Source organism: Leopardus geoffroyi, chromosome B1 (genome assembly GCF_018350155.1).
Source record: "Leopardus geoffroyi isolate Oge1 chromosome B1, O.geoffroyi_Oge1_pat1.0, whole genome shotgun sequence".
Classification (NCBI taxonomy): domain Eukaryota; kingdom Metazoa; phylum Chordata; class Mammalia; order Carnivora; family Felidae; genus Leopardus; species Leopardus geoffroyi.
In genome coordinates this window covers 20421032-20435021 of record NC_059327.1, presented here as the reverse complement: position 1 = coordinate 20435021, position 13990 = coordinate 20421032, and the positions used below count along the sequence as shown (strand labels likewise).

At 42.0% G+C, this 13990-nt stretch overlaps 1 protein-coding gene across 10 annotated transcripts in view; it reads right to left on the bottom strand.

Moving 5' to 3' along the window:
- The window catches only part of MTUS1 (microtubule associated scaffold protein 1), a 172352-nt gene that overhangs the window by 120031 nt on the left and 38331 nt on the right, over window positions 1-13990 (bottom strand). The gene's annotated exons all lie outside the window — the stretch shown is intronic.

Below are 13990 nucleotides of genomic sequence, written 5' to 3'. Positions count from 1 at the left end.
TCATAATAGCCAAGTGGATGCCTATGTCCATTAACTGGTAAATAAATTTTAAAAAGCTATATACCCATACAACAGAATAAACAATGAGCAACAGAAGAAAATGGAGTATAGATACATCTACAACATGAATACATACAGCGTTACAGCTTAAAAATATTATACTAAGTGGAAAAAGCCAGTCACTGAAGATTACTCATTATGTGTTGTCTTTACATGAAACGTCCAGAATAGGCCAATCTATAGAGACAAAGTAGATCAGTGATTCTCCAGAGCTGAGAAAGGGTAAGAGGGAAGGGAATGAGCAGAGACTGCTGACTAGGGCAGTGTTTCTTTTGAGAGTCATGAAAATGTTCTAAAGATTATGGTGATGACCACGCAATACCATAAACACAATGACAACTACTCAGTCGCACACTAAAAAAAAAAAAAAAAAAATCATTAAAAACAACCCATTAAAGCTTTCAAATTCAAGGATTTTTGCAAATAACTAAAATTTGATTATGCTTGCAAATAACTAAAACTTGATTATGCTTTTGGTCAAACTGAAGTGCTTAAAAAAGGCCCAAATGCTCAAGGGAGGACTTCAAATAAGTCACACAAGATATACTTTTCAACTGAATTGAGTTTCTAATCCCGGTTAAATGTCAATCAGATGTCATGGCTCTGTCCTAAAGATATAAATTATACATGAGGGGGGACAATGGCATTCTGTAACCTGTAAATTTGTCAATTAAGAGATCTCATTTTTCTATTTTGTAATCCTCTCTCTGTAATCACACTTCAGTGACCTAAATACAACCAGGAGAACAGGAACCGTGGAACAAGTGAAAGGATCAGTATCTTCGTGAACAGTGCTCTGTTTCTGGCCATGCATCCTGAAATCAGCCGTTACTGGGGGGTGGGGAGTGGGGGGAGGGCGGGTGGAGAAGAAAGGCTGCAATGTTTCTCTCAATAGCACGCACGTGTGCACATACGAGCACTGGGCATGTGTGCGCACACGCGCATACACACACACACTCGTTCAAAAAAAAGATTCTGAATCCTAAAATAAGGCCTGTATGAGTTTTTACACTGATGGAAAATATAAATTACTTATTATTCTCCCACTATAGTTCTTAAGTCAATAAAGAAATCACTGAAGTGATAGTTATTTTGACTAGCACCTTAATAAAAGCTTTGCTGAGGCACAATTTTTTTAAATTCTGGGGTATAAAACATGTTCAAGCTACATATTTAAATCAAGAAGCATATTTATTCATTTTTTAGACTTATGTGTGTGGAGTGGAAAGTCAAAAATCAGTAAACATGTTACATCTGTCTGTTTCCATAAAGGTCAGTATTTAAGAGATTCTGGTATAAACAAATATGAGCACTGTAAACAGAAGCTTTTAACGTAAATCACAGAAGTCATCTGTCTATATAAACACAGTCATTAGATTTAATTAAGGAGTTTTACTTCCTGAGTTCCTTCTTCCAATGTAAATTTAAAAAAATGATTTAAAAACAAAACCCTGATTAAAATGGAATAAAGTCAAGGCATTTCTAGTTATTTTTAAAGAAAATGAATAATAGAATACATATAATAAGATACAGACATTCTATATTTAGGTTGTTTCTAGTTTTTCTCCTTTATAAGTAACACTAAACATTTTTGTAATCATTGACTACCTGTGATTATTTCCTTTGGAAAAATTTCCAAGAAATAAAAGCATTACTGGGCCAAAGATTAGGATTTGTTTTTATGGCTTTTGATATAGTCTGCCAAATTGTTAGGTGAAAGGGGGGGTAATTCTTTATAAATGTTAATATGTCTGTATTATACATATAAGACTTGAGTTTTACTTTTAAGGTTTATGCATTTTATTCAGCATTTTTCTCAAGTATTTTTTCAGGTCATTATAATATAAAAACATTTTTACTTGTTGTGGAATTCCACTCAAGTTTAAATGTTTTAGACTGACAAGTCAGTAGTTTACTAAGAGTAATGAAAAAGTGAAGAACCCATCAATCATCCCAACTTTCACATGACTGCTTAGTATAATTAGGTTTACCTTTTTTTTTTTTTAATTCACAAAATACAAATTCCATACTTGGTAAGCAAAGCTTTAAAAAAAAAGTCACAGAAAAATGCACTAAGAAGAAATACTCCTGGAGAGTTTTAATAGGAAATAAATTTACAGAAGTGTTTTCTACCTTTGTAGCTAAGACTAAAAAAAATTCATGGTATAATGATTCAGATACTAAAAATTCTCAAGTTTAGATCATCAGTTCCAGGGGGAGTTGGAAGATCAACATTCACTACCAAAAATGACAGCTGTGGAGCACTGGGTGGCTCAGTCCATTATGAGTCCGATTCCTCATTTCAGCTCAGGTCATGATCGTAGCAGCATGGGATCGAGCCCCGCATAGGACTCCGTGCTCAGCACAGAGCCTGCTTAAGATTGTCTCTCATTCTCTCTGCCTCCCTTCCCTGCTCGTGCTCTCTAATATGAAAGTTTTCTAAAAACTAAAAAAGGCAACAACAGCTTCAAGTCATCATGATGAATATACAGCCATGGTCAGGAAACGGGTGACCAGAACTCTCTCAGGAATTTTGTCAAACAAGTTAAAAGTCAGCCTCTTTGTCTGGTGGCCAATATTATCCCTCTCCCACTGGAAGAGCAGTACCTAAATTTCTATCACATGCTGTACTCGTGTTCTTGGACAGGATGCTGAGATTTGACCTGACCCAGGAAGTAATGTCTTTGCATTTCTATAATTGCAATGTCATTTGTGACACCTTCAAAGTTACTGTTTGGACAATACTTTTTATTAAAGCAAAATCAAAAGTTTAAAAAAAGGCAAAAATGTTGGAATCAATGATTCTCAAAGAGTTCATTTCTCAAGTTGTCTTTCAGCAGTCTGATCTACCAGAACAAAGTAGAATGAGCAAGTTTCCTTTTTAAGAGATCCATGATGACATCTTTTTCACAGAACATTTTAAATGAGAGCAAACAAATTCCCTACTTGTTAAGATTTGAGAATATCAAAGGCTAGCTCCTCTTGAAAAGTTACCAAAATACACATCTTTCTAATCATTTGTAAGGTTAACAACTAATATGTACCAAAAGAAATGGTCAGTGAAAAGAACTAGTTGTGTAAGATTTGAGGTATTTCAATAGTTTTGGGAAAAATGAGATTACCTTCTAAACTGTAGCTTAAGGATGATTGTTTATTCTCCAAAAGCAGAAATTCTCGTATTTATTAGAGTGAATAGATACACCTAAAAAGTTGTATCATATTAAGTCCTTATGTTATAAATGAATTTGCTATCCTTATATTAATTCTAGAGGGCATTTTTTTTAAAGTTTATTTATGGAGAGAGAGAGAGATAAAGAGAGAGAAAGGGAATCCCAAGCAGGCTCCGTGCTGTCAGCATGGAGCCTGATGCAGGGCTCGATCTCACAAACCATGAAATCATGACCTGAGCTGAAATTCAGAGTCAGATACTTAACCCACTGAGCCACCCAGGAGCCCCAATACTGCAGGGCACCTGTAAGATCTAACTCAAATGTCCTCATTTTACAAGTGAGGAAACCACCTCTAGGACATAAACTACATGCCTTGGTCAAAGTGCTTTCTAGAATATTACTACCAGGTTATTGAGTAGTGGTGTGCCTTACTTGCTGACTCAACTATGAACTCAGTAGGCGCTTATACATCAGGTATCTTCTACATCTTCGTGTTACCTGTCATGTCCAACCCAGTAATTTGATTAATACAGATAAATTTGCTACCTCATCTGGCAATTATAAAGTATTTCCAGAACCCACACACCTGTGAAAACTAGTTTCATTACTTTATATCCACAAAGAACTTTAATTTTACTCCTTATTTATGTCTACATATGGTGTGCCAGTTTTAAGATTTGAATACAAACAATTATTATTTACACCTTTCAAATCGCAGAATCTTGTCAGTGCTTCTTCAAGTTTTTGTGAACTCACAAATCATACCACTCAAGCTCTCTATGCTTCAAAACCCAAAATATTACCTGGTCTTCCACTTATTTTAAAACAAAAAAGAAGACATATGTCTAATATCTGAGCTATCAATCTTGTTCTTTTTTTTTTTTTTTTTTTAATTTTTTTTTTTCAACGTTTATTTATTTTGGGGACAGAGAGAGACAGAGCATGAACGGGGGAGGGGCAGAGAGAGAGGGAGACACAGAATCGGAAACAGTCTCCAGGCTCTGAGCCATCAGCCCAGAGCCCGACGCGGGGCTCGAACTCCCGGACCGCGAGATCGTGACCTGGCTGAAGTCGGACGCTTAACCGACTGCGCCACCCAGGCGCCCCTCAATCTTGTTCTAAAGTGTAAAGAAGTTGAACAAAAAATCATCAGCACGTGTTGCTGACGTAGTCACGAATCTCTACCTTCTGTTGAAACCATTCAAGGTGCTAAAGGCTTTACCCCTAACCCTCACTCTAGTCCTGTTTTTCACAGTTCTAGCTAAAATTCTTAAATTAGCCCCTGCAACCTACCTTTCGACAAACTCGACGTCCTCCAGCAGAGTGTAGTAAAGCACATCTTACCCCCCAGAGCCAAGAACAAGCATACTTAATAGTTTCTCAAGAGCATCACAATTTCCCGTGAAGCCACTTCAACAGGAGGGAAGCTAGTGTTGGCCTAACGGATTTCAAAAATGAAGGCTATGAAAGTGCCACAAGAGGGCTGGACTGTACATGCGACTGGGCATTTGGGGGAAAACTGCAGACCGATTCAGTAGGTCTGGGTTTGTCTTCATCTCCTTGGTGCTGCGGAAGCTCTTAGTCCACGGACCACGCCTGGAGAAACCAACATGTCGCAGAGAGCTGTAAGAATGCCCGTCTAGTTGAGGTGATCAATACAATGAGTGGACTGGCAGAGCAAAGCTACCACATCCAACTGTAAAACTTACTCTAGCTGGAGGTACACTTTCCTTACCTCTGAATGCCTGCTTTTGTACTTTCCTCCCCGAGTGAATACTCCCGTCCAGAGCAAATTGGAAGTTTTTACAGTCCTGGAGAATGTTTCTTCTAAATCCACTTGAGTTTGTTCCTTCCAAGTGGAGGGAGTTCAGTCAGTGTAATGTTTCTGCCCCTGTTCTTTTTTACTCCCTCAGCCCAGAAGAAATAAAGTGATTAAGGGATTCTGTAAATCTGGGAAGAAGTGATGGGTCAAGGACAAGGGTGAGTTGAGTGGCATTCGCCTCAGGCACTAAATTGAAGACGGGATCAGTAACCCTGTGCATTGCAGCCATACTGGAGCCTGAGGCAAAGGGCAAAGTCAGGAATACCAATCTTATCTCTAAGGTATTTTTTATATTTTGCTCAGTATGGATTTTTCTTTTTTACATCAATTCTGATTGTTGATAATAACATGTTAAATATTATTTATCTTAGGGAGCCTGGGTGGCTCAGTCAGTCCAACTTCGGCTCAGGTCATGATCTATGGTCTGTGGGTTCAAGCCCCACGTCAGGCTCTGTGCTGACAGCTCAGAGCCTGGAGCCTGCTTCGGATTCTGTGTCTCTTTCTCTCTCTGCCCCTCCCCTACTTGTGTTCTGTCTCTGTCTGTCAAAAATAAGTCAATGTAAAAAAAAATTTTTTTTAATAAAAAAACATTATTTATCTTGTTCACTGAAGGTTTCTTGGCACCCCTTACATTCTCAACTTCAGGCCAAGGCCTCACTCATCTTACCTACTCCCAGCCCTACTGCCCACCCAGCATAAACCCCGGTCTCCTCCAGCAGTAGCAAGCCCTGTCCCTATGGTGGAAAGCTGTAGGTGAGGCCTGCCCTCTTTCTGCTCTGAGGTGATGGCTAAGTCTGTCTCTCAAACGTAGCTCTGTCCATCAAACTACTTCTCGTCTATAACTCATCTATAATTATGGCTAAGATTCTCTAATTATATAATCTGCAACTGTAATTCATCTATAATCTCATCCGTAATAACGTATGTGCTATTTTTCAAAGGTTCATAATAAACAGGAGGAGAAAAAAGGCACGGACACTACTCCTAAAAGTTAAAGACCAAACCTGAACGTGTACTGACCACAGCTCTGGAACATAGTCCAGGAGGCCAGAGCCCTGGTGAGCCAGGCATTTCCCCTTCGGTGTGGGATCATGGGGGAGGTCCACAGAATCACCCAGAAAGGACTGCTGTGGTGCAGCAACCCAAGGAAGCATGTGGGGTTTGGGGCAGTGGCTTCTCACCATTTCAGGAGAATATATTTTAACAAACGGTTCAGCCACTCCTAACAGCACTCTTGAAATGGAGTTATTCTTTAATGGGCCCTGTCAAAACTGTAAATATACCCTACGAAGCAACAAACCATGAGAAATCGACAAGGAGCCATGCTTGCAGGAGCAAAACACACACAGAGTAACCTGAGCTTCTGCCGTGAGCGAGGTAGACGACACTTTGGTTCAAAGCACAGGTCAGAAGTTTTCTACAAGTTGGTGGTTTGCAGCCTCCATCCTGTAATCCAGCTCACTTTTTCGTTTATGATGCTGGTTTTTTTTTTTTTTTTTTTAACGTTTATTTATTTTTGAGACAGAGACAGAGCATGAACGGGGGGGAAGGAGAGAGAGAGGGAGACACAGAATCGGAAGCAGGCTCCAGGCTCTGAGCCGTCAGCCCAGAGCCCGACACGGGGCTCGAACTCACGGACCGTGAGATCGTGACCTGAGCCGAAGTCGGACGCTTAACCAACTGAGCCACCCAGGCGCCCCTATGATGCTGGTTTTAAATAGCATAGACCAGGCAACAAACTCGAAGCTTAAGACCACACATTCTTCTGACCTAAGTAGGTAACTCCAGCTCATGGCAACTCTGTCCACAGGCAAGCGGGCATTTCCACGGAAGGAGGACTGCACAAGGCTGTAACTTGAAGACAAGGTGTGGACTGCACATCTAAAACAAAGCCAGTTTAGGCCTTGGTATGAGCAAAGGCTTCTAACAGGCAGCCTTTCTGGGCAGGCCACCCAGATGCACCTTGAACCATCCCTGGCAGGTGTGGGCCGACAGCAGAAGCTCCACCTGAGTCTAGCCAGACAGCAGAGAGCTGGCTGGCCGGCACCTGGGAGACACAACCGCACTGTAGTGAACAACATCTTCATAGGCCTTTTTTGACATTTAGTAGCTGACACAGTATTTATTGCTTTAAAAGGGCAAAGCGGATTTCTGTGTGCCTTCCATAAAACTAGAACGTGCCCAACTTTAAGTGATTACTAACAGGTCTGATAGGCGGTGCTAGGCTCCTAAGTCAGCTCAATTCCGCTCTATTTGTGGACAAGAAGGTAGTGATGGACGGGATAAGCTGGAATCCACGTGTTTTTTCCAACTCAAGAATCCCAACACCACGTGCACGTACACATACAATCATACCCCAAGACAACAAAGCGTTCCCAGTTAGCACTTGACTGGATGGTGAAATATTAGAGATACATCTTCCCGAGGAGTCAGGTTCCCTAGACTGAAGTACATCCAGAGCAAGAGGCGTAGCTCTTATGACAAAATCCTGAAAATGGCCTGCTCCTCAATGAGTGACAGGTTTGTCACTGGGCAGGGGCCCGCCTGCTGCAGCACAATGGTCTTCAGAAACACTAGACACTACGTTCTAAGATTTAATTCTTCCCTGCTTTACTCCTTCAGGACTAGGGGATTGGGTCGTTTTCAAAATGCAGTGGTTTGGGGGAATAGTGCAGCAGGGGAGACAATTCTGTGATCACCCGTGTGCCCCCTCACACAGTGGGGGCTGAGAACTAAGCACAACTTCAGGGACCACACAAAGACAGCCTTTCCTGTGAAGCAGCTTGCACTATGGCTGCCGAAGAATTAGAACCCCACCTATGTTCCAAGAACGCCTTAGCCTGTCTGGGTGGCTCAGTAGGTTGAGGGTCCAACTCTTGATTCCGGCTCAGGTCATGATCTCACGTTTTGTGAGTTCGAGCTCCACATTGGGCTCTAAGCTCTCAGTGCAGAGCCTGCTTCAGAGCCTCTGTCTCCCTCTCTTTCTGTCCCTCCCTCACACATGTGTTCTCTCAAAAATTTTTTTCTTTAAATAAAAAAAAAAAAATACTCTAGCTTGACAGGACCTGGTAAGATATGCTTATTGGAATTTAATTCTAGGGTTTGTTTGTTTTTTTTTCTTTCTCAAAGTCTCCCGAACGTAAGCTCTAGCAGGGCAGGATTTTTTTTTTGGGGGGAAGGGGTCTGTTTTATGCATCAAAATATCCCCAACGACTGGAAGAGTACCCAGAGTGAATTTTCAATAAACATTTGTTGAAGTAATGAATTATGAAAGGGCCAAGAGAATTTTATTTTGAACATATTTGGACTTGAATTTGCTAAGTTAGACAATGCTGCAATTAATTCTTCCCTGGGAATGTGACAGTAGAAGTTTATATTCAAATTTAGGCATCACTATGTTACTGGCACCTTAACTTTGTCACTGGATCTCACTACACACCTCTACGCAAGACAACATGTCTGTTTGTCATTTGCAGTTGAAAAGAGGAAAGTAAATTAAGTTTGGGGCACAGAATGGCCTTGGAATTTATATACTTAACTGCCAGAGCCTTCAAACTCTCAACTGCCCATCAGCAGTACTAGAAGAGCACCCAAAGGGACAGTGGTGTCACTGGGGAGCAAATTCTTGACAATGAGCAAGTCACTGGTTAACCACGGGCTAAACTGCAAGGGTGATTTGTTAAGAGAACAAGAAGTAGGGATGTTGCAAGTGATTACTTCTTCCCCTATGCCTGAAGCTTTTTTTTTTTTAATGGGGGAGCTCAGTGTATCCTTCTTTGCTTTGACCTGACCCTTTATTTTCATCCTGCCTGGAGAAGTGCAGTAACACATCAGACTAGAAAATTTGGGAGGAATAAACAGAGCAAGCTTGGCTGAGCTCCTCCCACTGTCTTCTTGGGGATGAGTCCACCCGTGGGGAGCACAGGAGCACTCTGCACCTCAGAGAACAACCCTGTGGTAACTCAAAGGACCAAATTCCAAGGTGTGCTGATAGGGAGCTCCTTGGTGTCTCACACTAAGCCATCACCTACCAAGTATCCTTCAACAGGAATGACTTGATTGTTCAAAGGCTGGATACCTTACTGTGTCACAGTTCTCCACTGGTCCAGAATCCAGATTAGGAAGAGGGGTATTACTTATGAGACTGGTCAGTGAATACTATACATTTTTGTTTACGCTTCCTTAATTCCTACCCACCACCATTCTACTGTTGTTTCGATGAGTCTGACTCCTCTAGGTACCTCCTATGAGGAATTATGCAACGTTTTGTCCTTTTGCGGCTGTCTTATTTCACTTAACCTAAGATTCACCCATGTTGCAGCATGTGTCACTATTTCTTTCCTTTTCAAGGCTGAATATGTCATTGTAAGTATATACCACATTTTGTTCATCCATTCACCCACAGACACTTGGATTACTTCCACCCTTTGGCTACTGTAATGATGCCATAAACATCGTGTATGGGTATCTCCAAGACCCTGTTCACAATTCTTTTGGGTATATACTCGAAGTGGAACTGCTAGATCATATGGTAATTCTATGTTTAATTTTTTGAGGAATCAAGACTGTTCTCCACACCATCTGTACCACCGTATGTCCTCACCAGCAATGCAGAGTTCTAGTTTATTTGCACCTTCACCAACACTTGTTTTATTTTTTTTTTAAATATAAGAGCCACCCTAATGTGTGTGTTTTTTTGTTTTTTGTTTTTTTGTTTTTTTTTTAGAATGAGAGAGAGAGAGCAGGCAAGCAGGAGAGAGGGGCAGAGAGAAAGAGAGAGAGAGAGGGGAATCTGAAGCAGGTTCCACACTCAGAGTGGCGCTCAATGCAGGGCTCAAACACAACTCTGGGATCATGGCTGGAACCAAATTGAAGAGTCAGACGCTCAACCCACTGATCCATCCAGGTGCCCTCTCCTTGTGGTTTTGATTTACATTTGCTTAAGTTCTCCTGATGCTGAGCATCTTTTCATATACTTAATGGCCATTTATATTCTTAGAGAAATGTCTGTTCAAGTCCTTTGCCCATCATTGAATCATTTTGTTATTACTGAGTTAGTCCACTTTTTAAAAATCATGATTGGAACACCTTGCTGGCTCAGTCATTTGAAGGTGAGACTCTTGGTTTTGGCTCAGGTCATGATCCCAGAGCGGCGGGAACAAGCCCAAGAGCCTGCTTGAGAGTCTTTCTATCTCTCTGCCTCTCTCATTAATTAATGAATTAATTAATGAATTAAGGAGCTTATTTTCCTCCTGAGAAGCAAGATGAACTTAAAACAGCATGCTGGAGCAGAGACATTTTTCAATGACGGTTATGGGCTGAACAGTTTCTCACAAAAAGACATCTTGATATCCTACCCCTACTACTTATGAGTGTGACTCGTTTTTGGAAATAAGGTCTTCGCTGAGGTAATCAGGTTAAGATTAGGTCACTGGGGCGGGCCTTAACCAGATTACGTAGAGTCCTTATAAAAGAGAACGAACAGAATAATGCCATCCAAAGGCACAGACACACAAGATGGCGGCCATGGGAAGGCAGAGGCAGGGACTGGAGTTGTGCAGACAAGCCAGTGAACAAGCAGAGCAGGAAGAGGCAAAGAAGCATCCTCCCCGAGAGGCTTCAGAGGGAGCCCCGCCTGCTGACACCTTGATTTTAGACTTCTAGCCTTCAGAACCGTGAGAATAAATCTCTGTTGCTTTAGGCCACCTGTGTTGTAGTGCTTGGTTACAAACTACCACAACTCCCTTCAAAGAAAATCAGTGCATTGTTCAAGTCCTTTCATGAATTGGTTGTTTGGAACTCAGAACACAGTTTCATTATTTAAAACACACACACACACACACACACACACACTTAAACAATTATGAGGTTCCCAGAGAGCCTATACATGACATTTTAACCCATAAGGGAACATGGCCATTGCCCAGGAGTATGGTTATATCCCCCAGAATTATGGGAAATAAAGCCAGCACTGCACATGGGGCTCTAAAGGTCAGACACACATATTCCTGACTGTAGCCACAGCCCCTAGATAAATCTTTTCTCCTCTCATCAACTAAGTGGGAAGAGTAATTACTCTTCACCCAACCACTTCGATAAAGTGATTTCTTGCTCTATGTTGCCCAGATGGTGAGAAGATCTCCATCCTTGCTCTCCTCACACACCCCTGTATACCCCAGGTATACAGACAGTGACAAGAAGGTTTAGATTCCCTCCAAGTTCTCTGTCCCCACTTGTAAAGGCAGAAAAGGTTAAAATAGTCCTCAAAGATGAGCATCAGTGGGGAAAAAACTGAGGTGAAAAATTTTTAATTTTTTAATTTATATATTTTTAATATTTATTTACTTTTCAGAGAGAGACAGACAGACAGAGGTGGGAGTCGGGGAGGGCCAGAGAGAGAGGGAGACACAGAATCTGAAGCAGGCTCCAGGCTCTGAGCTGTCAGCACAGAGCCCGCCACAGGGCTTGAACTCATGGACCGCGAGACCATGATCTAAGCCGAGGTCAGCCGCTTTAACCAACTGAGCCACCCAGGCGCCCCTGAAAATCTTAAGATAAATACCAAACTATCTTTATCTTGGGAGAAGCCTACATAGGTAGCAACTAATAATTCAAATACTTAGCACCATCAGAAATAAGAGAAAGAGACTTACCTTTTTCTTATGAACATAATGCTAGTGTGGAAATTCAAAATCTAGAGGGGTGAAAACCTTGAAACATGAACACTTGCCCTCTACCCCTCAGGATAGGCTCCGTGCAAAAACCACCTGGAACTTCAGTGGCTTAAGGCAAATGACCAAGGGTTTTGGCAGGGAGCCCTGCTCACACCCCTGATCAACTAGGGACTCAGGTTGATGGAGGCTTCATCTCAAGAAAAACTTCCATAATCTCCAGATACTGGGAAAGGACCACAGCCAAGGGCCCACTGCACTTAAAGCTCCTGCAGAGAAGCGACACACATTATTTCCGCTCACATTTCACTGAAGTTGGCCACAGGACAACACTCAATCTCAGCAAAGTGGGAAAGTGCAACCTTACCACTTGTCCAAGAGTGGGAGAACTGCAAATATCTGTGCAAAGCATTAAAGTAGTATGAGAAGAATTTATTTCTACTTCAGGTGTGGAAATCAGTAACGGGAAATCTCACTACAATGAAGTCGGGAGGTTTCAGCAGGGGGCGCTCTCACGCCCTACCCCATAAACCCTACAGCAAGAGGTGGACTTGACCCTCCAAGCTGTACTACTCTACTACTCGAGCCAGCAGAATAGATGCTTTCCCCAGGTCCCCCCAGGGAACAGCCCAGCCAATGACAAGCCACCACACTTTGAACTCCTAGTTTACTCTAATGGACTTTTAGCTCTTAACAGCCTTCATAACGGACCCCTTTTCTCCTTTAAAAAATAAAATAAAATAAAATAAATAATGGAGGTGGGGAAGCAAATGAAGGTATGGAAGAAAATGATACCCAAACAGTAATTCACAATGCGTCTCCTATACCCTGAAGAACCTCCTTGCTCCATTTTTTTCCTCTAAATTCTCCTAAGTTTGCTGCTTCCAAATCTTCATATGTTAATCGAGTCCAAGGGCTGGCAAACTATTTTCACGAAGGGTCCAACAGCAAGTATGTTAGGCTTTATGCTCCATACTGTCTCCGTTGCATTTATTCAACTCAGGTTTCATGGAAAAAAAGCAGCCCCAGACCATCAGTAAGGGAATGGGTGTGGACATGTCCCAATAAACAACTTAAAAAACAAAACAAAACAAAAACAGGCATGGGCCAGATTTGGCCCTCAGGCCGTAAGTATGCTGACCTCTGTACTAGTTCTTTCTCTAACCCATCAGCACTAGCTGTCACCTGCACTATACCTTCATTAAAAAAATTTATTTCTTTTGGGGCGCCTGGGAGGCTTAGTCAGTTAAGCATCCGACTCGTGATTTCGGCTCAAGTCATAATCTCACAGTCCATAGGTTCGAGCGCCCTGTAGGGCTCCGTGTTGGGAACTCAGAGCCTGCTTGGGATTCTCTCTCTCCCTCTCTCTCTACCCCTCTTCAGCACACAGGCATGCATGTGCACATGTTCCCTCCCTTAAACTTTAAAAGTATATATATTTCCTTTTATCTCATTTTTATTTCTGGACTCTGCAAAGTTAATTAGTGCAAAGACAGGACAGTCCCAACTCTCTGGGTACAGGCAGTTAACATCTACCTTGATAAAGATACCCAGTCACAAAATCAGTTACCACAAGACTCCTAAATTACTTAGTAACCCCCATGAAAAATATCACCAAGAACTGGTTCCTGGTTGTCACAAAGTCTCTCCATCAACTCTCCTAAGTTATCATAGGATAAAGTCATCATAAAGTTGAAAGATCTTTGTTCTGGCCTTTGCGAAAAAGAGCCTCACTTTGACTTCAGCGGCAATTGACAAAGACACTAGGTGCCCTCTCGGAACTGTTGTCAACCGGTTTGGAAGAGATGCCCAAGACCATAAAACTGAAAGCACATTTTATTAGCAAAATCTTATCGCTATCGGAAATTTTAAGGACAAGATCAGAAACTTATCAAGTGGTGTGTAATTGCATGTCCTCAGGGTGGCACACGCCAGGACACCCGCTACGCAAGCATTCGCCTTCCTTGATTAAACACACGGCAGAAATGGGAACATGTATCACTCCCACCCATCCAAAGCCCACCAACAGGCCCCGTCCCTCCATGCAGCTTCTTCCTGCAGCTACAGCCTTCCCAGGGCTCCCAAGTCCTAGAACTTCTAATCTTACAGCAGCCTCTAGCAGGTAGTTACTTATTACTAATCCCTCTCTTCCCTGCTGACAGAAACTGCAGTTCATACAGGTGTCCATACACCCCATGTGTGTAATTGAAGAAGAGACGCCATCCTGGCTCAGGGACTAATGCCAACTGGTCTAAGCTAATCACGGA